The sequence below is a fragment of the Equus caballus genome, chromosome X (assembly GCF_041296265.1).
Source record: "Equus caballus isolate H_3958 breed thoroughbred chromosome X, TB-T2T, whole genome shotgun sequence".
NCBI classification, from domain to species: domain Eukaryota; kingdom Metazoa; phylum Chordata; class Mammalia; order Perissodactyla; family Equidae; genus Equus; species Equus caballus.
The window spans coordinates 43,873,773-43,900,768 of NC_091715.1; the positions used below are offsets into that span (position 1 = coordinate 43,873,773).

The window sequence follows — 26,996 nt, forward strand, 5'->3', positions numbered from 1 at the left end:
TGGCCAATGAAATATGAAGAGATTTCCATTGGGGGCTTGCTGGATAGCTTCGATTTGTCCCTCTACATCCACTCTCCACCCTTCTTGGTCCTGCCTTGTTCCCTGGGAGACCCATCCACATGGAATGCATAAACAAGCTCCCTTAAATTCTAGCTTCTGGATTTGGCTGATGGGAAGTACTAACAGGAAATCAGAGGAAAGAAGAGACTGAGGTCAGGGTACTTTTCCCCCTACTCTTTCTCTGCCAAGTCACCATGGGTCAGATTCTTCCCTCTACCTAAGGCCAGAACCTGTGTCAGGTAGTGTTCTCCTACAGCTACTCCTTCTGGGTTCCTATAACTGCTCCCTCACCTTTCCCCTTTAGTCCTAAGACTGTTAGCTACTTTCCACTATTACTACTGCTGAGGTAATGCACATCTTTTGTTGGCTTCATTAACCTTGTCCATACCTTGTCCATGCTCTCTTCATTAAACTCTCCTTAGCTATCTTGTTTGAGTATGAGTTCCAATTAATAGAGATGTGTAACAAATTACCCAAAAACATAGTGGCTTAAAACAACTACTTTATTTTTCTCACAACTTTTGGGTCGGGAATTTGGAAAGGGCTCAGCTGAATAATGTTTTCTTTGGGTCTCTTGGTTGTAGTTAAATGTCAACTGGGGCTGCAGTCATCTGAAGGCTTAACTGTGCAGGATATTTAAGATGGCTCAATCAACATGCCTGACAGTTGATGCTTGCTCAGTTGAGCTGTTGACCAGAGTTCATACATTTGGTCTCTATGGCATGGTTGTCTCAGTTGGAGTTCTTACATGGTGGCTCAGGGCTGCAAGCGTGAGTGTTACAGTGAATCAGGCAGAAGCTGCATCATTTTATATGACAGCCTCAAAAGTCACACAGCATTATTTCTGCTATACTCTAATGATTGATATACTCACAAGCCTACTCATATTCGAGGGGAGGATAATTTGACTCCACCTCTTAATAGAGGAGTTGCAGGGTCACATGGTAGAAAAGCAAATTGGGATAGGAGAGGTTGCTGCAGACATCTTTGGAAAATATAATCTGTCACTTTGTGCATTCTGTTTTCTACCAGGACTCTAACTGATACAAGAGCCTTCTAGAAAAGTTTTCCTTGATCTTTAAAATAAATGCAGAGAAAAGAAGGTCCACTTTGTACTTCTGGATGTAGCTTTCTTCATGTGCCACCTGGAACTGTAGCAGTCATTGTGAGACCATGAGGAAGCCCACCTAAAAACAAGGCAGACACAGTCCAGCTCATCAAGTGGAAAGGTGAAAAGAACCTTGGGCCTCAATGGCATGATTAAGCTTCTAATTGAACGAATCCTGAAAGTACACTGCCTCAGATTTCTTGTTTTGTACGACAATGTCCTTATTGTTAAACAGAGCTGTGTTGGGGTTTTCAACTTCCACCAGCATCCCAAATAATCCAGCCCTTGTACCAGAAATAAGATTTACACACTATTGTGAAACTTTCTCCTTTTGCTTAATAAATTGTCGCCATCTTTCCATGTCATGATATATAGATACCTTATTTTTTTATGACAGCTTACAGTAATCTTTTATTTGTACATATTGTTACATTTTTAACAATTCCATTGTTGATAGACATTTAGGTTGTTTCCATTTATTCACTATTATGCACAATGAGGTAACAAATGTCCTTGTAAATATAACTTTGTATACTTGCTTAAGTATTTCTGTGGGATAAAATCTAAAAGTGCATCAAAGGGTGTATATACACTTAAAGTTTTCATAGATGCTGCCAAATTGCCTCCAAAACGTTCTGCTGGTTTCCACTCCCACCATCTGTGTGTGAGTGTCCATTTCCCTTCACCAACACTAAGTTTTAGCAAATATTACAGATGAAAATTAGTATCTTGTGGTTTAAATTTGTATTTTAATTATAAGTGAAGTTTATCACTTTATCACATTTATTGACCATTTGTGGTTTTTTCTGTTCATGTTCTTTGTGTCTGTGTTTTTCTCTTGTGATCTAGTGCATATTCCTGAACATGGACGTTATGTAATCAGAGCTACATTTCAAGGATGTCAATCTTATTGTAAGGAAAATGACTAGAGGCAAGGATATCAAGTCACTTAGAGCATGGATCTATTGAAAAGAGAGGATTGACAAGACCTGAAAGGAAAGGGCAGAGTCTAGGCTGATGCTCAAGTTTTTGTTTGGATGACTGGGCAGATAGAGGGGCTATCTGCAGAGTTGGGAAAGCCAAGAGAAGGAGCAAGTTTGGAAGGACAAGAGGATGAAGATGACAAATAGAGTTTAAGATATGTTGAGTTTTAGATACCTGTGAGGCTACCAAGGGCAGATAATCAGGAGGCCATTGAATATACATGTCTAGAGCTCAAGAAGGAAGAATGGGCAAGAGAGAGATCTGGGAGCCATCAGCAAACAGATGCTAACTGAAGCCAGTTTTTATGTGTGGCCTTTCCAACATGGGGAAGCCAGGGGAAATAAATGAGATTTTTGGCAAATGAGATTAATAGCAAAAATTTTAAAAACAGTCAAATTTAGAGAATATGGGGGGAAAGAGTATACAAAAGAGACTAAGAAATACCCGTGAAAAAGACTGAAAGGTACCCATCAGAGAAATAGGAGAACCAGCAAAGTTTCTCAAAAGCCAACATTTCTAGGGAGAAAAATGGCAAACAAAGCTTAGTGTGGTGAGAGATCGAGGAGAGAGAAAACATAGTGAAAAGCCATTGGATTTAACAAGTAAAAGGTAGTGTTACTGAGCAAAAAGGGGCTCATTCTGCTCACCACAATCTGGTGCCAATCAATTGCAAACAAGCTGGTGGTTGAGAAAGGAAAATTTGTACAATTAGCTAGCATAATCAGAAGATGGCAGACTAGTGTCCTGAAGAACCATCTTAAAATCATACAGAATCTTGAGGCAGTTATATACGGGAAATGAGCAGGGAAGAAGAGTGGTTAGGGATGTCAACCATCCGGTGTGATGAGCTTCAAGACACCACATTGTCTCTTTTTTCTGTCATTTGTGATGGGTACCAATGCAGAATTTTTCTTTCTGGAGGACATCATGCTCCTGGAGAACTCAGAGAACAAAGCTGTCTTATCACAGCTGGGATATATATGTAAGCAAGAGTCATACAACTAGCAGATCATGTATTTTGCAAAACCAAGAGGTGCTTAATCATCTAGGCTATGAACAGGATAGAATGTATTCACAGAGACTAGTGAGTCAAGGTCATAGTTACCATAACATTTCTTTGCCCTAAGATGGCTTCCTTCATGTTAACTTAAGATCTAGCTGTTACAATTTCCCCACTGTCAGTTATAACTTCATAATCATATGAAGTACTCGGGAATAAGCCTGTGGACATCTTCTGGCTACTTCCTGCTGGTGAAGGGCACCACAATGGGGAAGAATCAGGAAGCTTAAAACTGACACTGTGGATCCAAGCAAGCTTTTTAAATTGCCTCACTCTTTCTTGGAAGTGAGGGTTAGTTCTGACCTTTATTAAGGCTATTTGGTCTCCTGATTGTTCTGATGGGGACCAACAACATCAGCAGAGACATGAGCAATAACATTTTCTACATTTACAACAAAGGAGGAAAAGGAAAATGGTGGCACATACCAGGACAGTTTTTCCAATGGGGGTAGATAGCGAAGTTGAGAGAGCAGAGAAAAAGCACGTCATGCCACCTGTGAATCCTGTACATTGATGTTCATATTTGTTGACCAACTGGACAATTTTCTCTCCCCTATTGTATACTGTGATCCGTACTTTATGTTATACTTGACTAATTTGGTTTAGGGTCTGCATTAATCCTTCATTAAGGAAAGCTAATTCCTCTTTTGGCCAAGCAGTTTCTAAGACCTGTACTGCAGAGTCAGGTCTAAGTTCTAGCTCCTACGTCAAATAAGATTTTATAACATTGTTGTCCAATTTTAGTTTTCAGGGCTTCAGCAAAAAGGGTGGTTTTAGTTTTCAATGATTCTAAATGAAAAGGACAGAAAAAAATTGAAAACACTAATTTGGAGATCTGTACCAGAAATTGTAGGAAACTAGAAGAATTCAGAATGCAGTCCAGTTTACAGACAGAAAACAAAAACTTCAAGGACAATTAACAGAACTAATATCCAACATCCACAAATGTGTATTATAGTTTCTGTTGAAATATAATTTTTCTCTCTAAAATCACCCTCATTTTGGAGGGACATCAGCATTATGGCAGAGTGAGCTCTTCCCTTGAAATCTCCCCTCTAAAATACAACCAAAAGGACATTCATATACCAACAGAGGACATTCACACAACACAAAAGTTGTCTGAGAGACCCGCACAACCATACGTCTGAAGGTGGTGGTGGGGCTGGATCCTCTGGAGGAAGTGGAAGCTTATCAGCAGGAGCTCTGTAGAGAGAGGCCATGGCTGGGGGAGACGTGCAGGTGAGGAAAGGTGCCCCTTCCCAGCCTGGCACTCCAGCCCCATGATCACCCAGAGCAGAGCATAGAGAGTGAGGTGGTGGCAGCTGTGGGAGGTGCACAAGGGAGGAAAGGTGCCCCATCCCCACCTGGCACTCCAGCCCCACAATCGCCCAGAGCATAGGGTGGAGAGAGAGGTAGTGGCTGCTGGGGGAAGTGCACAGCCCCATGAACACCCAGAGCACTGTGCAGAGAGAGGAAGCAGCTGGTGGAGCTCTGTGATTGCCCAGAGAGCCACGCAGAGAGAGAGACAGTGGTTGAGGGAGGCACTCAGGTGTAAGAAAGTGCCCCTTCCCATGCCTGGCACCCTAGTCCTGCAATCACCTAAAGCACCACACAGGGAGAGAAGCAGAGGCTGGGGAAGGGCAGTTGAAAGAAAGCACCCTCCCCCTGCCTGGTGCTCCAGATCTGCCATCAGTCAGAGCATTGCAGAGAAAGAAAAGCAGTCAGTGGCCAGAGCTGGGGAGCCCCTGATCATACTGGGTCCAGAATACACAGCACCTGATCCCCACCCAGTGGTGGCATATGGCAGCTGTGGCCAGATAATAACACTATGTGGAGGCAAAATCCACACCATCAAGCAGTATGAAAACATATATTACATCTCCAGACCAGAAGGAAAGTGACAAGTACCCAGAAACCAACCCTGAACGCACAGAAATCCATAAGCTAAATGACAAAGAATTCAAAATAGCTATCATAAAAAAAAAACTCAAAGAATTACAAGAAAATACAGAAAGTCAAATTAACGAATTCAGGAGCTTCTTCAAAAAAGAGATTGAAACCATTAAGAAGAACCAATCAGAATTATTGGAGATGAAAAACACAATGGATGAGATAAAGAAAAACCTGGATTCCCTAAAAAACAGAGCTGACAATATGAAAGACCGAATTAACAAGTTAGAGGACAGTACAATATACATGCTTAAGAGGGAGAAGAATAGAGAACAAAGACTAAAAACAAATGAAGAAACTCTCATAGAAACATCTGACTCCATTAGGAAATGCAACATCAGGATTATAGGTATTCCAGAGGGAGAAGAGGAGAACAGAACAGAAAGCTTGATCAAAGAAATAATAGCAGAGAATTCATAAAACCTGGGGAATAGGATGGACATCCACATGAAAGAAACTATCAGCTCTCCTAAATATATCAATGTAAAAACACCTACTGCAAGGCATATACTAGTAAAGCTGGCAATAAACAGTGACAAAGAAAAAATAAAAAGGGCAGCAAGGCAGAAGAAAATAACTTACAAAGGAACCCTTATCAGGCATTCAGCAGGTTCCTCAGCAGAAACTTTACAGGTTAGGAGAGAGTGGAATGGTATATTCAAAATCCTGAAAGATAAAAACTGTCAGCCAAGAATACTCTATCCAGTGAAAATCTCCTTCAGCTATGACAGATAAATAAAAATTTCCCAGATAAACAAAAGCTAAGGGAGTTCATCACCACAAGACCCCTCCTACAAGAAATCCTCAAGAAGACCCTCATACCTTAAAAAAAAATAGGAAGGAAGCTACAAAGCCCTGAGCAAAGAGGTGAATAGGTAGGCAGTAATCAGAAAATGGCAGCTCTCTATGAGATCAGGTTAGTAAACACTTAACTTTAACATTAAGGATAAAGAAAAGGAAAACACCAAAATAAAAATAATCTAATCATTTTAACCACAAACTCACAACACAAGATGGAATAAGATGTGACAAAAACAACACAGGAGGGGAAGAGGTGGGGGAATTAATTGGTTTAGTCTAAGGAAATAAGAAGCCATCAGAAAATGGACTATCTTATCTATGAGATTTTGCATATAAACCTCATGGTAACCACTAAACAAAAAAGCAGGAGACAGACACAAATAATAAATAAGGAGAAAAATAAGAAGCCCAACATAAAAAACTACATAACTCAATTGGTACACCAAAATACATGAGACAAGAAACAAAGGAAATGCAGGAGAACCGGGAAATGAGTGATAAAATGGCAGCATTAAGCCCTCATATATCAATAATGACCTTAAATGTAAATTGATTGAATTCTCCAACAAAAAGATACAGAGGTGAGATGAATTGAAGAACAAGACCCAACAATATACTGCCTCCATGAAACACATCTCAGCTCCAAAGTCATCACAAGCTCAGAGTAAAGGGATGGAAGACAACACTCCAAGCTAATGGCAAACAACAGAAAGTAGGTGTTGCCATACTTATAGCAGACAAAGTGAACTTCAAGATAAGACAGGCAAAGAGAGACAGAGAGGGGAAATATATACTGATCAAAGGGACAATCCACCATGAAAACATAACACTTATAAATATCTACGCACCTAACAGAGTAGCTCCAAAGTACATAAAGAAACTATTAACAAACATAAAAGAAGATATTAATAATAACACAATAAGAGTAGGAGACCTCAACACTCCATTCACATCAAAGGATAGATCATCCAGACAGAAAATCAGCAAGGAAACAATGGACTTAAATTAAAACCTAGACCAGTTGGACTTAATAGATATATATAGAACACTCCTTACAAAAAAAGTGGAACACACATTCTTCTCAAGTGCACATGGAACATTCTGAAGGATAGACCATATGTTGAGAAACAAGGCAAGCCTCAATAAATTTAAGAAGATTGAAATCATATCAAGCATTTTGCTGTCCACAATGCTGTGAAACTAGAAATCAGCAACAAGAAAAAATCCTGGAAAGGGACAAAGATGTGGAGACTAAACAATATGCTATTGAAGAACCAATGGATCATTGAAGAAATTAAAGGAGAAATCAAAAAGTATCTGGACACAAATGAAAACGAAAACATACCATACCAACTCATATTGGATGCAGCAAAAGTGATACTAAAGAGGGAAATTCATTGCAATACAGGCTCACCTTAACAAACAAGAAAAATCCCAAATAAGCAATCTCAAATTACACCTAACTGAATTAGAAAAAGAACAAACACAGCCCAAAGTCAGCAGAAGGAGAGAAATAATAAAAATCAGAGCAGAAATAAATGTTATTGAAACAAAAAAGGCAGTAGAAAGGATCAATGAAACAAAAAGCTCCTTCTTTGAGAAGATAAATGAAACTGACAAGCCCCTAGCCATACTTACAGGGAATAAAAGAGAGAAAGGTAAAATAAGTAAAATTAGAAAAGAAAGAGGAGAAATTACAATGGATGCCACAGAAATACAAAGGGTTATAAGAGAATATTATGAAAAGCTATACACCAACAAAATGGACAATCTAGAAGAAATGGATAAATTCTTACTCTTACAACCTCCTAAATCTGAATCAAGAAGAAATAGAGAATCTGAATAAACCAAACACAAGTAAAGACATTGAAACAGTAATCAAAAACATCCCAAAAAATATAAGCCCAGGACCAGATGGCTTCCCTGGGGAATTCTATCAAACTTTCAAAGAGGATTTTATACCTATCCTTCTCAAGCTATTCCAAAAAATTAAGGAAGACAGAATGCTTCCCAACACATTCTACAAGGCCAAAATCACTCTGATACCAAAGCCTGACAAGGACAACACAAAAATGAAAACTACAGGCCAATATCTCTGATGAACATAGACACAAAAATCCTCAACAAAATATTGGCAACTCGAACACAGCAATACAATAAAAAGATCATACATCATGATCAAATGGGATTTATACCAGGGACACAGGGATAGCTCAACATCCACAAATCAATCAATGTAATACACCACATTAACAAAATGAGGAAGAAAAACCACATGATCATCTCAATAGGCACAAGAGAAAGCGTTTGACAAGATCCAACCGCCATTTATGATAAAAACTCTTAACAACATGGGGATAGAAGGAAATTACCTCAACATAATAAAGGCCATATATGACAAACCCACAGCCAACATCATACTCAATGGGGAAAAACTGAATTCCATCCCTCTGAGAACAGGAACAAGACAAGGGTGGCCACTCCCACCACTCTTATTGAACATAGTACTGGAGGTTTTGGCCTGAACAATTAAGTAAGAGAAAGGAAGAAAAGTAATCCAAATAGAGAGTGAAGAAGTGAAACTCTTGCTCTTTGCAGACGACATGATCTTATATATAGAAAACCCAAAAGAATCCATTGGAAAACTATTAGAGGAGCCGGCCCGGTGGCACAGAGGTTAAGTGCACACGTTCTGCTTTGACGGCCTGGGGTTCACTGGTTTGGATCTCGGATGCGGACATGGCACCGCTTGGCATGCCATGCTGCGGTAGGCGTCTCATGTATAAAGTGGAGGAAGAGGGGCATGGATGTTAGCTCAGGGCCAGTCTTCTTCAGCGAAAAGAGGAGGATTGGCAGCAGTTAGCTCAGGGATAATCTTCCTCAAAAAAAAAAAAAGAGGACAAGTCATATAATAAAGAAACAATGAAAACTAAAATTCCAAGATTATATTAAAAAAACTACTAGAAATAATCAAAAACTACATTAAAGTTGCAGGGTACAAAATCGACATACAAAAATCAGTTGCGTTTCTGGACTCTAATAATGAACTTACAGAAAGAGAACTCAGGAATACAACTCCATTTACAATCGCAACAAAAAGAATAAAATATCTAGGAATAAATTTAACCAAGGAGATGGAGAACTTATACAATGAAAACTATAAGACAGTATTGAAATAAATATATGGTGATAGAAAGAGATTCCACGCACATGGATCAGAAGAATAAACATAGTTAAAATGTCCATACTGCACAAAGCAATATACAGATTCAATGCAATCCCAATCAGAATCCCAATGACATTCTTCATGAAAATAGAACAAAGAATCCTAAAATTCATATGGGACAACCAAAGACCTTGAATAGCAAAAGCAACCCTGAGAAAAAGGAACAAAGCTGGAGCCATCACAATCCCTGACTTCAAAATGTACTACAAAGTCTTAGTAATCAAAACAGCATGTCACTGGTACAAAAACAGGCACACAGATCAATGGAACAGAACTGAAAGCCCAGAAATAAAACCACACATCTACAGACAGCTGATCTTTCACAAAGGTGCCAAGAACACACAATGGCGAAAACAGTCTCTTCAATAAGTAGTGTTGGGAAATCTGGACAACCACTTGCAAAAGAATGAAAGTAGACCATTATCTCATGCCATACACAGAAATAAACTCAAAATGGATCAAAGACTTGATGATAACTCCTGAAACCATAAAACTTCTGGGAGAAAATATAGGTAGTAGACACTTTGACATTGAAGTTTAAGGATCTTTTTGAATACCATGTCTTCTCAGACAAGAGAAACAAAAGAAAAAATAAATAAGTGGGAGTTCATCAGACTAAAGAGCTTCTGCAAGGCAAAAGAAACTAGGATCAAAACAAAAAAGCCCACCAATTAGGAGAAAATATTTGTGAATCATATATCCCATAAGGGGTTAATCTCCATTATATATAAGGAACTCACACAACTGAACAACAAAAAAACAAACAGCCTGATCAAAAATTGGACAGAGGATATGAACAGACATTTTTCCAAAGAAGATATACAGATGGCCATAAACACATGAAAAGATGTTCAACATCACTAATCATCAGGGAAATGCAAATCAAAACTACATTAAGAAACCACCTTTAGGTCTGTTAAAATGGTTATAGTAACTAAGACTAAAAATAACAAATGTTGGAGAGGGTGTGGAGCAAACGGAATGCTCACACACTGCCGGTGGGAATGCAAACTGGTGCAACCACTATGGAAAACAGTATAGAGGTTCCTCAAAAAACTAAAAATAGAACTACCATACGACCCAGCTATCCCACTACTGGGTATCTACCCAAACAACTTGAAATCAACAATCCAAAGTAGCGTATGCACCCCTATGTTCATTGCAGCACTATTCACAGTAGCCAAGACATGGAAGCAATCCAAGTGCCCATTGACCAATGGTTGGATAAAGAAGTTGTGGTATATATATACAATGGCATACTACTCAGCCATAAAAAAGACAAAATCATCCCATTTGCAACAACATGGATGGATCTAGAGGGTATTATGTTAAACAAAATAAGCCAGTCTTGGAAAGACAAACACCATATGACTTCACTCATACATGGAAGATAAACAAACACACAAAGAGAACAATTCAGTGGTTACCAGGAGAAAGGGTGTGGGGGTGGGCACAGGGGGTGAAGGAGAACACTTGCATGGTGATGGACAAGAAATAATGTACAACTGAAATTTCACATTGATGTAAACTATTATGAACTCAATTTAAAAAAACAGAAAAAAGCAAAACAAAAAAATAATTAAATTTTTTAAAGTGGTTTACATAAGACCTAGTCTCATAACAATACCCCAAATGTCCCACTTTTTATCAAAAATCACAAATCATACCAAGAACCAGAGAAATCTCAAACTAGATGAAAAAAGATAATTATTACATGCCAACACCAAAACGACAGATTTTATAATTCTCCGACAAAGATTCTAAATCAGCCATTGTAAAATTGCTTTATTAAGCCACTACCAATAAGCTTGAAACAATTGAAAAAATAGAAGTTCTCATCAAACAAATATAAAGTCTACAAAGAAATTGAAGATATGAAAAGGAAGCAAATTGAAATTTTATGACTGAAAAAAATACAGTAACCAATATTTTAAAAACCTCAATGGACGGTCTTAACAGAAGAATGGAGGAGATAGAGGAAAGAATCAATGAACTAAATCATAGACCAATAGAAATTATCCAATCTGAACAACAGAGAGAAAACTGACTGGGAAAAAATGAGCAGAGCTTTAGGGACCTATAGAACTATAACTAAATTTTCTCCTTCTATCTGGTTTTCTGTTGTTTGAATGTGACACATCCGGGAGTAAATATTTGGTATTATTTTGCTTGGTGTTCTCTGAGATTCCAGGATCTGATTCTTGGATTTGGTGTCTGTCATTAATTCTGGAAAGTTCTCAGCCATTACTGCTTCAATTTATTTATTCTACTCTATTCTCTCTTTTGGCTCCTTCTGGTATTCCAATTACATATATGTCACATCTTTTGAAATATTCCACGGTTATTGGATAATCCAGATTTTTCATTCTTTTTTCTCTTGGAATTTGTTTTGGAAGTGTCTATTTACATCACTTCAAGCTCACTAAGTACTACTTCAGCCATACTGAGTCTACTGATGAGCCTAAGACATTCTTCATTTCTATTATGGCATTATTGATCTTTAGGATTTCTTTTTGATCCTTTCTAAGAATTTACATCTCTGTAGTTGTATTACCTATCTGTTCTTTCACGTTTTCTAATTTTTCCATTAGAGACTTTAACATGTTATAGTTATTTTAAGTTTCTGTCTGATAATTTCAACATCTGTATCATATCTGTGTCTAATTATGATATTTGCTTTGTCTTTTCAGACTGAATTTTCTTACCTTTTGGAATCCCTTGTAATTTTTTGTTAAAAGTGGATATGTTTTACTGAGTTATACAAACTGAGGTAAAAAGTGTCTAGTATGAAGATTTATATTAACCTGGCTAGGAGCTGGGACTGATTTAATAGTTACTGTAGCTATTGGTGCCAAAGGCTTCAAATTCTTCAAGTGCCCTTGTTTTGTCTCCTCTCTTGAGTTTGGGCTTCCCTAAAAATTTCTTCTCAAAGAGATTTCATGTCAGAAAAAGAAAAACTAAGAGAATGTCTTTGCAGAGGAGTTCAGGAAAAAGAAAACAGAAAAAACAGAGAGAAGAAATAGAAAACAAAATAACTAAATGACAGACTTAAGATCCAATATATCAATAATTGCATAAGATGTAAATTGACTAGACCATTTAAAAGACAGAGATGGATTGAGTGGATTTGAAAACAGAACACAACCAAATGCTTCCTATAAAAGAACCACTTCAAAGATAATGTTATTAGCAGTTTGAAATTAAAAGTATAGGAAAAGAGGGGCCAGCCCCATGGCTGAGTGGTTAAAGTGCCATGTGCTCCACTTCAGGCATTCCAGGTTCACAGGATCAGACCCCGGTTGTGGACCTACTCCACTCATCAGCCATGCCACAGAGGCATCCCATATACAAAATAGAGGAAGATTGGGACAGATGTTAGCTCAGGGCCATTCTTCCTCAAGCAAAAAGAAAAAAAAGAGGAAGACTAGCAACAGATATCAGCTCAGGGTCAATCTTCCTCACAAAAAAAAAAGCATAGAAAAAGACATATCATTCAAACATTAATCAAAGAAAGCAGGAGTGGATATATTGATGTAAGACAAAGTAGAATTCAGAGGAAAAAACTTAACAGGGACAGAGAGGAATACTATGCAACATTAAAAAGGTCAATCCACCAAGAAGACATAATAATCCTAAATATGTATGCATTAAACAACAAAGCTGAAAAATATGTAAATCAACAACTGGTAGAACTCAAAAGAGAAATAGAAAAAATCCACAGTTACAGTTGGAAATTTCAATACCACTCTTTCAAGAATTGGTAGAATAACTAGACAGAAAATTAGTAATGATATAGAAGAACTCAATAACACACCATCAACTAACGGGTACTCATAAAGATTTATGGAACACTCCATCCAACAACAGTAAGCTATGCATTATTTTCAAGTACGCATCTACTAAGAAAGGCTATATCATGAGCTATGAAACAAAAAAAATTGAAATAATTGAAAACATATAGAGTGTGTTCTCCAACTAAAATGGAATCAAACTGCAAATAAGTATCAGAAGGACAACAAGAATATCCCGCAAGTACTAGGAAGCTAAACAAGACATTTCCAAATAATCCATGGGTCAGAAAAGTCTCAAGGCTATAAAAAATACATTGAAATGAAGGTTCAATAGCTACATTAAATGTCAATAAACTAAATGCCCCAATCAAAAGGCATAGGGTGGCCAATTGGATAAAAAAACAAGACCCATATATATAGTGCATACAAGAGACACAATTCAGACCTAAAGACACTCATAAACTGAAAGTGAAGGGATGGAAAAAGATACTCCATACAAATGGAAAAGAAAAGAAAGCTGGGGTAGCAATACTTATATCAGAAAAAAATAGACTTTAAAACAAAAACTGTAACAAGAGACAAAGAAGGGCACTACATCACAATAAAGGGAACAATCCAACAAGAAGATATAACACTTGTAAATATCTATGCACCTGACATAGGAGATTCTAAATATATAAAGCAATTATTAACAGACACAAAAGGAGAAATAGACAGTAACACAATAATAGCGAAGGGCCTTAACAGTCCACTTACACAAATGGATAGATCATCCAAACAGAAGACCAATGAGGAAAAATTGGCCTTAAATGAAATACCACACCAGGTGAACTTATTAGATATATACAGAACAGTCCATGAAAAACCTATAGAATAAACACTGTTTTCAAATGCACATGGAACATTCTCCAGTATTGATTACATATTAGGCCACAAAACGAGTCTCAATAAGTTTAAGAAAATTGAAATCATACAAAATATCTTTTCTGACCACAATAGGATGAAACCACAAATCAACTACAGGAAGAAAATCAGAAAAGTCACAAATACGTGGAGACGAAACAAAATGTTACTGAACAATGATTGGGTAAATGAAGAAACTAGAGGAGAAATCAAAAAACACCTTCAGACAAATGAAAATGAAAATACAGCATGCCAAAAATTATGGGATACAGCAAAAGCAGTTCTAAGAGGGAAGTGTATAGCAATACAGCCCTAAATCAACAAACAAGAAAAATCTCAAATACACAATCTAACAGTGCACCTAAAGGAACTGGAAAAAGAAGAACAAACAAACCCAAAATCAGTAGGAGGAAGGAAATAATATAAATCAGAGCAGTAACAAATGAAATTGAGAATAAAAAACAATAGAAAAAATCAATAAACTAAGACCCAGTTCTTAGAAAAGATAAACAAAATTGATATACCTTTACCTAGACTCACCAAGAAAGAAAGACAGAAGGCTCAAATAAATAAAATCAGAAATGAAAGAGAGAAATTACAATGGACACCTCGGAAATACAAAAGATTCTAAGAGAATACTATGAAAAGCTATACACCAACAAATTGGATAATCTAGAAGAAATGCATAAATCCTTAGAATCATACAACCTTCCAAACCTGAATCAAGAAGAAATAGAGAATTTGAATACATCAATCACCACTAAGGAGATTGAAACAGTAATCAAAACCTCCCAAAAAAATACAAATCCAAGACCAGACTACTTCCCTGAATTCTACCAAACATTCAAAGAAGACTTAATACCTATACTTCTCAAGCTCTTCCAAAAAATTGAAGAGGAGGGGAAGCTTCCCAACTCATTCTACGAAGACAACATTACCCTGATACCAAAACCAGACAAGGACAACACAAAAAAAGAAAATTACAGGCCAATATTAGTGATGAACATTGATGTAAAAGTCCTCAACAAAATACTAGCAAGTAGAATACAATACATTAAAAAGATCATACACCCTGATGAAGTGGAATTTATTCCAGGGAGGCAGGGATTGTGCAACATCCACAAATCAATCAACATGACACACCACATTAATGAAATGAAGAATAAAAACCATGTGATCATCTCAATTCATGCAGAGAAAGCATTTGACAAGATACAGCATCCATTTATGACAAAAACTCTGAATAAAATGGGTATAGAAGGAAACTACCTCAACATAATAAAGGCCATGTAGGATAAACCCACAGCTAATATCATTCTCAATGGAGAAAAACTGAAAGCTATCCCTCCAAGAACAGGAACCAGACAAGGATGCCCACTTTCACCACTCTTATTTAACATGGTATTGAAAATCCTAGCCAGAGAAATCAGGCAAGGAAAAGACATAAAAAGGATCCAAACTGGAAAGGGAGAAGTGAAAGTCACTACTTGCAGATGACACGATTTTATTTATAGAAATCACTAAAGAATCTACCAAATAACTTCTAGAAATAATAAATGTATATGGTAAAGCTTTAGGATAAAAAATCAACATACAAAAATCAGTTGCATTTCCACACACTGACAACAAAGTAGCAGAAAGAGAAATTAAGACTACAATCCCATTTACAATTGCAACAAAAAGAATTTAAAAACTAGGAATAAACTTAACCAAAGAGGTGAAAGACCTGTACACTGAAAACTGAAAACATTACTAAAAGAAATAGAGGACACAAAGAAATGGAAAAATACTCCATGCTCTTGGATTGCAAGAATTAATATAGTTGAAATGTCCAAACTTCCTAAAGCAATATAGAGGTTCAATGCAACCCCTATCAAAGTCCAATGACATTTTTCACATAAACAGAACAAAGAACCCCAAAATTTATATGGAACAACAAAAGACCCAGAATAGCCAAAGAAATCCTGAGAAAAACTAACAAAGCTGGAGGTATCACACTCCTTGATTTCAAAATATATTACAAAGCTATAGTAACAAAAACAGCATGCTTCTGGCACAAAAATAGACACATAGATCAATGTAACAGAATCGAGAGCCTAGAAATAAACTCACACATCTGTAGACACCTAATTTTCGACAAGGGAGCCAAGAACATACAATGGAGAAAGGAAAGTCTTTTTAATAAGTGGTGCTGGGAAAACTGGATAGCCACATGCAAAAGAATGAAAGTAGACAATTATCTTACACCATGCACAAAAAATAACTCAAAATGGATTAAAGACTTGAATGTAAGACCTGAAACCATGAAACTTCTAGAATAACACATAGGCAGTACGCTCTTCAACATCAGTCTTAGCAGCATATTTTCAAGTACCATGTCTGACCCGGCAAGGGAAACAATAGAAAAAATAAACAAATGGGACTACATAAAACTAAAATCTTCTACACAGCAAAGGAAACCATCAACAAAATTAAAGACAACCTTACAATTGGGAGAAGGTATTTTCAAACCTCATGTCTGATAAGGGGTTAATATCTAAAATATATAAAGAACTCATACATCTCAACAACAACAAAAAAAACTAACAACCCAATTAAAAATGGGCAAAAGATCTGAACAGACACTTCTTCAAAGAAGACAAACAGATGGCCAACAGGCACATGAAAAGATGTTCAACATCACTAATTATCAGGGAAATGAACATCAAAACTACAATAAGATATCACCTCAAGCCCTTCAGAATGGCTATAATTAACAAGACAGGAAACGTGTTGGAGAGGCTATGGGAAAAAGGACTCATACACTGCTGGTGGGACTGCAAACTGGTGCAGTCACTATGGAAAACAGCATGGAGATTCCTCAAAAAGTTAAGAATAGGTATGCCATAAGATCCAGCTATTCCACTTTTGGGTATTTATCCAAAGAACATGAAAACGCAAATGCGTAAAGATAGATGCACCCGTATGTTCATCGTGGCATTATTCACAATAGCCAAGACTTGGAAGCAACCTAGGTACCCATCAAGGGACAAATGGATAAAGATGTGGTGTATATATACACAATGGAATACTACTCAGCTATAAGAAATGATGAAATCCAGCCATTCGTGACAACATGGATGAACCTCGAAGGTGTAATGCTAAGTGAAATATGTAAGATGGAGAAATACCACATGATCTCACTCATAAGTAGAACATAAAAATGACAAACACATAGAGATTGGATGGGTGGTTACCAGAGGGGAAAGGGGTAAGGAGGAAGACAAAAGGAGTGATTAGGCACATGTGTTTGGTGGTGGATTGTAATTGGTCTTTGGGTGATGATCATGATGTAATCTACACAGAAATTGAAATATATAATGCTGTGCACCTGAAATTGTTATTGCAATAAAAAAAGAATAGAATACCATACTATCCAGTTATTCCACTGCTGGGTATTTATCCAAAGAACATGAAAACACGAGTGCATAAAGAGACATGCACCCCTATGTTCATTGTAGCATTATTCACAATAGCCAAGACTTGGAAGCAACCTAGGTGCCCATCAAGGGATGAATGGATAAAGATCTGGTATATTTACACAATGGAATACGACTCAGCCATAAGAAATGATGACATCTGGCCATTTGTGACAACATGGCCATCCATGTTGATGGTGCTGTGCTTAGTGAAATAAGTCAGAGGGAGAAAGTCAAATACTGTATGATCTCACTCATAAATAGAAGATAAAAACAACAACAAACAAACACATAGAGACAGAGATTGGATTGGTGGTTACCAGAGGTGAAGGGAGGAGGGGGGAAAGTGAAAAGGGTGATTAGGCACATGTGTATGGTGACAGATTGTAATTAGTCTTTGGGTGGTTAACGTGATGTAATCTACACAGAAATCAAAATATAATCATGTATACCCAACACTTATATAAAGTTATAAACCAATGTTACCACAATAAAATAAATAAAAATTTAAATTAAAAAAAACCTACCATATGATCCAGTAATCCCATTTCTGGGTATTTATCTATAAAAATTGAAATCAGGATCTCAAAAATTTATTAGAACTCCCAGGTTCATTGCAGTACTATCTATAATGGCCAAAACGTGGAAACAACCGAAATGTCCATCAATGGATAAATGGATAAAGAAAATGTGGTATACACATACAATGAAATATTATTCAGCCTTTTAAAAGAAGGAAATTATGCAATGTGTAACAACATGGATGAACCTTGAGGACTTTATGCCAAGTGAAATAAGCCAATCACAGAAGGACAAATATTGCATGGTTATACTTATAGGAGGTATCTAAAATAGTAAAATTCATAGAAGCAGAGAGTAGAATAGTTATTGCCAGCGGCTGGGGAGTCGGGGAAATGGGGAGTAAGGACTAACGGGTAGTTTTGGTGTGATGAAAAAATTCTGGAATGAGATTATCATGAGGGTTGTAGAACATTGTGAATGTACTTAGTGTCACTGAATTTTATACATTTTAAATAGCTAAAATGGTAAATTTTATGTTATGTGTTTTTTATCCCAATAAAAAAGTGAAGGAGAAATTAACAAGCTGAGTCTAAGTTCTTATAGAAATTTAAGAGACCTAGAATAGCCAAAAAAAAATCTTGAGGAGGATCAAAGGTGGAAGACTCAAACTTCCAGATTTCAAACCTTACTACAAAGCTACAATATGGGACCAGACCTGTGGATGAGTCATTAAGTTCACATGCTCGCTTTGGCAGCCCAGGGTTTGCTGGTACGGATCAAGCTATACTGTGGTGGCATCCCACATAGAAGAACTAGAATGACTTACGACTAGGACATACAACTATGTGCTGGGGCTTTGGGGAGGAAAAAAAAGAGGAAAATCGGCAACAGATGTTAGCTCAGGGCCTATCTTCCTCAAAAATAAAAAAAAAAGGTCAATTCATTTTAAAAAGTTACAGTAAACAATACAGTGTGATACTGGCATAAGTATACATATGTAGATAAATGGAATAGAATTGAGAGCCCGTAAATAAATTCTCACATTTATGGCTAATTGATTTTCAACAAGGGTGCCAAGATCATTCTATTGGGAAAGAGTAATCTTTTACAACAAATGTTTATGGAACAACTGGATAGCCACATGCAAAAGAATGAAGTTGGACCCCTACTTCACACCATATAAAAAATTAATTCAAAATCAAAGAAGCAAAATGTAAGAGCTAAAACTATACAGCCCTTAGAGAAAATATAGGCCTCAATCTTCATTAGCTTGGATTAGGCAGTGGATTCTTAGATATGACACTAAAATCACAAACAGCAAAATAAAAAATAGATAAATTGGACTTCTTCAAATTTAAAAAGGTTTGTGATTTAAAGGACACCATTAACAAAGTAAAAAGACAAACCACAGAAATATATTTGAATTATTTTAAATCATATATCTGATAAGGTACTTTTATCTAGAATATATAAATGACTCACACCTCAATGATAAAAAGACAAATAACCAAATTAACAAATGGGCAATGGATCTAAATAAATATTTTTCCCAAAAAAATATAGAAATTGCCAATAAGCATATGAAAAGATGTTCAACATCATTAGCCATGATGGAAATGCAAATCAAAACCTCAATGTGATCTCATTTCACACCGCTAGGATGGTTATAAGCAAAAAGATAGTCAATAATATGTATCTGTAAGGATGAGGTGTAATTGGAACCCTCATTCATTGTTGATGGGCATGTAAAATGGTGCAGCCACTTTGGAAAAACAGTCTGACAGTCCTCAAAATGACTAAGTATGGAATTACCATAGGATCCACCAACTCCAAACCTAAGCATATGCCCAAAAGAAATGTAAACATTTTGTTCACACAAAAACTTGAACACAAATTTTTATAGTAGTGCTATTCATAGTAGCCAAAAAGTGGAAATAATTCAAATGTCCATCAACCAATGACTGTATAAACAAAATGTATGTCCATACAATGGAATAGTATTCATGAATTAGTGGAAATGAAGTACTGATACATGCTACAACATGGTTGAATCTTGAAAACGTTATGCTAAGTGAAAAAAGCTAGTCACAAAAGACCACATATTGTATGACTCTCTATATATGAAATGTCCAGAATAGGCAAGTGTATACAGACAGAAAGTAAATTAGTGATTGCTTCAGTCTGGGTTAGTATTTGGGAGTAAGAGAAAGTGACTGGTAATGGGTCAGCTTTTCCTTTGGGGTTGATGATAATGTTCTAAAGTTCATTATGGGAATAGTTGTACAACCTTGTAAATATACTAAAAATCATTCAAATATACATTTTAAATAGGTGAATTGTGTGGTATGTGAATTATCCTCAATAAAGTTGTTATATGATAAATTTGAGGAGAAATAAGATATTCTAGGTAAACAAAAACTGAAAGAATTTAGTGACAGCAAATCTGCTCTACAAGAAATACAAAAGAGAGTGCTCCAGGCTGAAATGAAAGGACGTTAGACAGTAACTTGAATCCATATGAAGATATAAGGAACATTGGTAATGGTAACTACATAGATACAAATAAAAGAGAGTGTAAATGTGTAAATGTATTTTTTGTTTGTTACCCTTTTTTCCTCCTGTTGGATTTAAAAGACAACTGCAGGAATTAATAAATAGAAATTAGAAATCAATAACAAAAGAAAACTTGTGAAATTCACAAACTTGTGAAAATTCAAAAACACGTCCTAAATAACCAATGGATAAAAAAAAACCACGAGAAATTAGAAAATACTTTGAGTTGAATGATAACAATGAATAAAGGTGTAATTCATATGACAATAACAGTACAAAGGACAGGGGAGAGAACAGAGCATACGGGAGCAAAGATTTGTATACAGCTAAAATTAAGTTGGTATTAATCTGAACTAACTTGTTATAAATTAGGAAGTTAATTGTAATCTCCAGGGCAATCACTAAGAAAACAACTGAGAAAATATAATAAAACAAACTACAAGGGTATTAAAATGGAACACTGGAAAATACGTATTTAACACAATAGGGGAAGTAGTGGACAAATAAAGGAACGAAAATGATATAACATAGAAAATAAATAGCAAAATGACAGGAATAAACCCTGCCTTATCAGATATTACACTAAGTATAAAGGGATTAAACACTTTCATTAAAAAGAATACATTTTGAGGGCTGACCTGGAGACATGGTGGTTGAGTTTACACACTCCACTTTGGTGGCCCAGGGTTCACAGGTTCGAATCCTGGGCTGGCTGCAGACCTACACACCACTCAGCAAGGCATGCTGTGGCAGTGGCATCCCACATACAAAATAGAGAAAGACTGGCTCAGATGTTAGCTCAGGGCCAATCTTCCTCACCAAAAAAAAAGAATAAATTTTTTAATGATCCAACTATACAGTCTCTACAAGAGAAACATATTAGATTCAAATATACAAATAGGTTAAAAGTAAAAAGATGGAAAAATATATCACACCAACAGTAACAAAAAGAGAGCTAGAGTGGCTATATAAATATCACACAAAATAGGCTTCACAAAAATTATTACTAGATACAAGAAAGGACAATTTATAATGACAAAAGGCTTAATCTATGGAAAATATATAATAATTATAAATATATGTGCCCTTAACAACAAAGCCCCACAACACATAAAGCAAAAACTGTCAAACTTTAACTGAGAAGTAGACAGTTAAACAATAATATTGGAAACTTCAATGCCCCTACTTTTTAATAGGTACAGAATTTGCTTTTGGGGAGATGAAAATGTTTTGGAACTAGATAGACGTGATGGTTGCACAACATTGTAAATATACTAAATACCACTGAATTGCACAAATTAAAATGGTTAATTTTATGTTATGTAAACGTTACATCAATAAATGAAATTTGACAATAGTCTCACACTGTATCCAAAATGGATCCAAACTTAAATCAAAATGTAAAACTATAAAACTCATAGGAAAAAACAAGGAAAATCTGAGGATCTAGCACTAAACAGAGTTCTTAGAATTGACATCAAAAGCACATTTTATAAAGAAAAAAGTCAAATTAATAGAACCTCATCAAATTAAAAAACTTCTGCCCTGTGAAAGACTCTATTAGGAGGATGAAAAGACAAGCTACAGACTGGGAGAAAATATTTACAAACCACATATTAGACAAAGGACCAATATCTAGAAAATATAAAGAATTCTGAAGACTCAAGAGTAAATGGGAAAAAGATGTGAATAGACATTTCACTGAAGAGAATACATACACAGGTGTTAAATAAACACATGAAAATATGTTCAACCTCACTAGCCAGTAGAGAAATGCAAATTAGGACCACAATTCACAGCGAAGTATTACTACAAAACTATCACAATGGCTAAAACAAAAAATAGTGATAACACTAAATACCCAACAGAGTGTCAAACATAACTTACGGGATGGAAGAAAATATTTGCAAATCATATATCTGATAAGGGGTTAATATGCAAAATATATAAGGAACTCATTCAGCTCAAAAGCAAAAAAATGACTTGATTTTAAAATGGGCATAGGACCTGAATAGACATTTCTCAAAAGAAGACATATAAATAATCAATAGGTATGTGGAAAGGTGCTCAACATCATCAATCATTAGGAAAATGCAAATCAAAACTACAATGAGATATCACCTCAAACCTTATAGGATGGCTATTATTACAAAGATAAAAGATAATGGGTTAGCAAGGATGTGGAGAAAAGGGAACTCTTGTGCACTGTTGGTGGGAATGTACATTGATACAGCCATTATGGAAAAGAGTATGGAGGTTTCTCAAAAAACTAAAAATAGAACTACCATATGATCCAGCAATCCCACTTCTGGATACATATCCAAAAGAATTGAAATTAGTATCTCAAAGAGATATCTGCACTCCCATGTTCATTGCAGCATTATTCACAATAGCCAAGATATGGAAACAACCTAAATGTGCAGCAACAAATGAATGGGTAAAGAAAATGCAGCATGCATTTATAGAATGGAATATTATTAATCCCTAAAAAATAAATAAATCCTGCCACTTGTGACAATATTGATGAACCTGGAGGACACTATGCTAAGTGAAATAAGCCAGAAACAGAAAGACAAATACTACATGATCTCACTTATATGTGGAATCTAAAAGAGTCAAACTTATAGAAGCAGACAGTAGAATGCTGGTTGCCAAGGAAGGGCTGGGGCAAGGTGGTAATGGGGTAACGTTCGTCAAAGAATATAAGATTTTATTATGAAAGATCAATACGTTCTGGAGATCTAATGTACAGTATGATAACTATAGTATACTTGAAATTTACTAAGAGGGTATATCTTAAGTGTTCTCATCACAAAAAAAGAAGAAAATAGTAACAATGTGAGGTGATGCATATGTTAAATAGCTTGATTGAGGTGATCATTTTACAATGTGTTTTGTGTCAAAACATCAAGATGTACACCTTGAACATTATCAACCAACTTGACATTAATGACATCTTTGGAACACTCCATACAACAAAAGCTGAATATACACTTTTCTCAAAAGCACATGGGACATTCTCCAGGATAAAGAAATATTCAAGGCCATGAAATAAGACTTAATACGTTTTAAAAGTTTGAAATCTTAGAAAGTAGTCTTATCTAGAGAAATTAAATTAAAAATTACAAATCAACAACAGAAGGAAATTGGGAAATTTCAGAAATATTTGGAATTAAACAACATACTTCTAAATAAGACATGGACCAAAGAAGAAATTACAAGGAAAATTTAAAATATTTTGAGCTGGGTAAAATAAATGGAACAAATCTATATTAAAAAAGAAGAAATATCTCATGCCAATAACTTAAGCTTCCACTTCAATAAATAAGAAAAAGAGTACAATGAACTCAAATCAATCCAAAAGAAGGAAATAGTAAAAATTAGAGCAGGAATCTATGAAATAGAAAAATGATAGCAAAAAGAATAATGAAACCAAAAGTTGGTTCTTCAAAACGAGCAACAAAATTGACCAAACTTTAGGTAGACTGACCATGAAACAAAGAAAAGACATACATTATCAAAATCAGGAATGAAAGAAGGGACATCATTACAGACCTTATAGGAAGAAATTAAGAGAATTATAAGCAAATCCTATGAATAATTTTGTGCCAAGAAAATAGACAACTTGGAAAACATACAAATTCCTAGAAAAACACAATTACCAAAATAGGAAGATAAATATAAAATCTCAATAGACCTATAACAAGTAAAGATACTGAACCATAAGTCCTGCCAGGAAGAAAAGCCCAGGCCCGATTGCTTCACTGGTGAATTCTAACAAACATTTAAAGAAGAAATAAGAACAATCTTTCACAAATTCTTCCAAAAAATATAAGAGGAGGTAACATGTCTCAACTTATTCTATAAGACTAGTGTTACTCTGCTACAAAAGACAGAGACATCACAAGAAAAGAAAACTATAGACAAATATTTATTGAATATAGATGCAAAATTTTTCAAGAAAATAGTAGCAAAGTGAACCCAGTAACATATGAAATGTGTTATACACCATGTCCAAGTGGCATTTATTACAGGGACACAAGGTTGATTTAACACCCAAAAATCAATACATAATACACCATATTAATAAAGGACAAAAAACTACACGATCATCTCAATAGGTGCAGAAAATCATATGACAAAGGCAACGTCCAATCATGATAAAAATCTCTCAACAAACTAGGAATACAATGGAAATTCCTCAACCTGATAAAGTGCATCTACACAAAACCTACAACTGACATCATACTTAATGGTGAGAGACTGAACGTTTTCCCTCTATGGTTGGGAGCAAAACAAGGATGTCTTCTGTTCAAATTGTCCTAGCTAGTGCAGTGAGGCAAGAAAAATATTTAAAATGCAGAGATTTGAAAAGAAGATATAAAAAGATATAAGATATATAAGAAAAATTATTTGAAGAAATAGTGGCCAAAACTTTGCAAATGTGATAAAAACCATAAACTTGCATATCCAAGAAACTCAACAGACTCCAAGCACAAAAACATAAAGAAATAAACTACTATAATCAAACTGCTCAAAAATGATAAAGGGAGGGGCTGGCCCCGTGGCCGAGTGGTTAAGTCCGTGTGCTCCACTGCAGGGGGCCCAGTGTTTCGTTGGTTCGAATCCTGGGCACGGACATGGCACTGCTCATCAAACCATGCTGAGGCAGCATCCCACATGCTACAACTAGAAGGACCCACAACGAAGAATATACAACTATGTACTGGGGGGCTTTGGGGAGAAAAAGGAAAAAATAAAATCTTTAAAAAAAATGATAAAGGGAAAATCTAAAAAGCAATCAGAGAAAAGACACATTATGGATAGAGGGAAAACATAAGGAGGACATCAGATTTCTCATCGGAAACGATGTACATGAGAAGACAATGAAACAACATTTTTAAAGTACAGAAAGACAAAACCTATCCACTTCAATTCTATACTGGGAAAAATATCTTCCAAAGATGAAAACAAAATAAAGACTATTCTGACATACAGAAGCTGAATGAATTTATTGCCCAACAGACTCACAATACAAGAAATGTTAAAGCAAGTTCTTCAGGCAGAATAAAAAAAATGATACTTTATGGAAACCTGGAGATAAAGGAATGAAGAGCATCAGAAATGATAACTGCATGAATAAGTATATAATTCTTTTCACTATTTAAATCTCTTTAAAAGAGAATTTAAAGTATACAAATATAATAATATTCTAGAGTTTACAACATCTGTAAGAGCAAAATTTATGACAATAGCATAAAAGCCAGGAGGGGAGAAATGGAAGCATGTTGTTAGGGTTTTGTACTATGTGTAAAGGGGTAAAATATCACTTGCAGGGAGACTGGAATGAGTTAAAAATATATACTATCAACTGGAGAGCAACCACTAAAAGTACAAAACAATGAATTATAGCTAATAAGCCAAAGAAAGATAACAAACGGAATCATAAAAAAATAATCTAAAAGAAGGAAGAAAAAGAGGGAAAGGGGAACAAAGTTCACATGGGGCAAATAAAAAGCAAATATTAAGACGATGGACTCAAAATTAAACATACCAATAATATTAAATGTAAGCAGTCTAAACACCAACTAAAAGGTAGAAACTGTCAGATTGGATTAAAAAATCAAGAACCAATTATATGCTGCCTATAAGAAATGCACTTTAAGTATAAACACACAAATAGGTGAAAAGTAAAAGGATGAAAAAGATATACCATACTAAAACTAGTCAAAAGAAAGCTGCAGTGGCTATATTTATATCAGAAAAAAATACATTTCAGAACAAAGAATATAAAATTCATTTCAGAATGATAAAGGGGTTAATTACTCTAGAGGACATGACAACCCTAAATGTTTATGCACAACATATAAGAGATTCAAAACACACACCACAAAAACTGATAGAACTACAAAGAGTACCAGACAAATCCACAATTATGGTCAGAGACTTCAAAACTCCTTGCTCAATAATTGATAGAACAAGTAGACATAAAAGCAGCATAGACATAGTAAACGTGAACAACACTATCAACCAACTTGACATGATTGACCTTTCTGGAACACTCCAGTCAAAGACAGAAAAATACATATTCTTCTCTAGTACACACGAAAGATTTTACCAATATAGACCACATTCTGGGCCATTACAGAATCTTGATAAATTTTAAAGTATTCAAGTCATATAAAGCATGTTCCCTTACCACGATGGAATAAATTAGAAACCAAAACCAGAAAGATCTCTGGAAAATTTCCAAATATTTTGAAGCTAAATAGCACACTTTTAAATGATCCATAAATCATAGAAGAAATCAAAAGGGAAATTAGAAAGTATTTTGAACATAATGAAAATTAAAACACATATCAGAATTTGTGGGATGCTGCTAAAGAACTACTTAGGAGAAAATTTATAGCACTAGATGCCTATATGAGAAAAGAAGAAAGGTCTCAAATCAATACCCTCAGCGTCCTCCTTGAGAAATTAGAAAATGAATAGCAAATTAAATTCAAAGTAAAAGTAAGGACAAGAAAGGAAACAATAAAGATCAAAGCAGAAATCAATGAATTAGAAAACAGAAAAAGAA

General features: G+C 35.5%; 1 long non-coding RNA gene across 3 annotated transcripts in view; it reads right to left on the reverse strand.

Moving 5' to 3' along the window:
• Positions 1–544: 544 nt before the first annotated feature.
• LOC111771467 (uncharacterized) overlaps positions 545–26,996 on the reverse strand; it is a 32,311-nt gene continuing 5,859 nt past the window's right edge. Inside the window, exons 2-3 of one of the 3 annotated variants that reach the window (XR_011434719.1) lie at positions 21,055–21,160; positions 545–1,247 (exon numbers count right to left, since the gene is read on the reverse strand). This is a non-coding gene — a long non-coding RNA (uncharacterized lncRNA). Of the gene's footprint in view, positions 1,248–5,744; positions 10,829–21,054; positions 26,100–26,996 lie in introns of those variants that run through there. The other 2 variants (XR_002805331.2, XR_011434718.1) reach the window with 2 other exon arrangements.